Genomic DNA, 1063 nt, shown 5'->3' with positions numbered 1-1063 from the left:
GTAAGCCTCAAGCCTTACGTTTCACAAATGCTACTTGCTACCTAGCTTTAAAGATGTTGCTTCATTTTATTTTATGTGTAGCCTTAAAATTCTGCTGTTGTTGTTGTGGGTTGGGTGGGCTGTGTTTTTCCTCTTCCTTTTGTATGCATGCCGCTCAGACAGGTCACTGGTTCAGGTCGTTGTTGGTGTAGAATGCTTGTGGGCAGTGTGGGGGGCAGTGCAGCCCGGCCGGGCAGGGCTCTGCGTGGTTTCACCACGAGGCCCAGGGGAGCACGGATCATCTCTGTAACAGCTGTCACAGCACCTCGTGTAAGGAAATTTACAACTTTGTACACTTTATTAAAAAAGAAAGAAAAAAAAAAGCAGCTGTTCCTCAAACAACTTGTCCTGGCTGGGTTTTTTCCTCTCGGGGCTGCCTGCCTGGCCCCTGGGGGAGCAGGGGCAGGGAGGGGGTGGGCAGGATGTGTGCAGGGCTCCTGCAGCAATTTGGGGCTGTAGAGCTGAAGGAGATGTATGGCCAAAGGCAGTCCATGTGTGCAGCACTGGGGCACCAGTATGGGTACTGGGAACGTGTCACTTCTTGGGCAAATGCAAAAATCTTAACAAAACAGCCTGGAGCAGGTGCTGGGGAAGGCCCGTTCAGTTTGACTGTGCTGTCTCGGGCCACAGCCTCTCATGGCCATCACAGGCTGCATGGTGACATGGGCTGGGTCTTCCCAGCCGGGGCTGCTTTTGAGGCTGTGGGCACCTGTGAGTTAATTGCTTCCCCTCTATCAGGTGGTGGTGTCACTGCCTTCTAAAGCTTGCAAAGCATTCAAAAAAATCATGTTGTTTTTTTACATATTATAAAAAATTGAATGTTGATGTGGGCAGTGCTAAATAAATACTTTGTGTGTGTGTGTGTCCTTAAGTATTTGACCCTGCAGTATTTATTTTTACCTGCCTGTAGCTCAGATGGGACAAGTTGCCTGTGCACAGTCCTTAAAGGGGCCGTGCCAGAAGAGTTGTGCTGGGGTGGGGAAGGCTGCTCATACTTGGAAGTTTTGTGAGCTTCTGCTCTGAA

The sequence above is a fragment of the Cyrtonyx montezumae genome, unplaced genomic scaffold (assembly GCF_038088225.1).
Source record: "Cyrtonyx montezumae isolate F1298 unplaced genomic scaffold, pur_monq_1.0 scaffold_18, whole genome shotgun sequence".
Classification (NCBI taxonomy): domain Eukaryota; kingdom Metazoa; phylum Chordata; class Aves; order Galliformes; family Odontophoridae; genus Cyrtonyx; species Cyrtonyx montezumae.
This window is presented reverse-complemented; position numbering follows the sequence as displayed.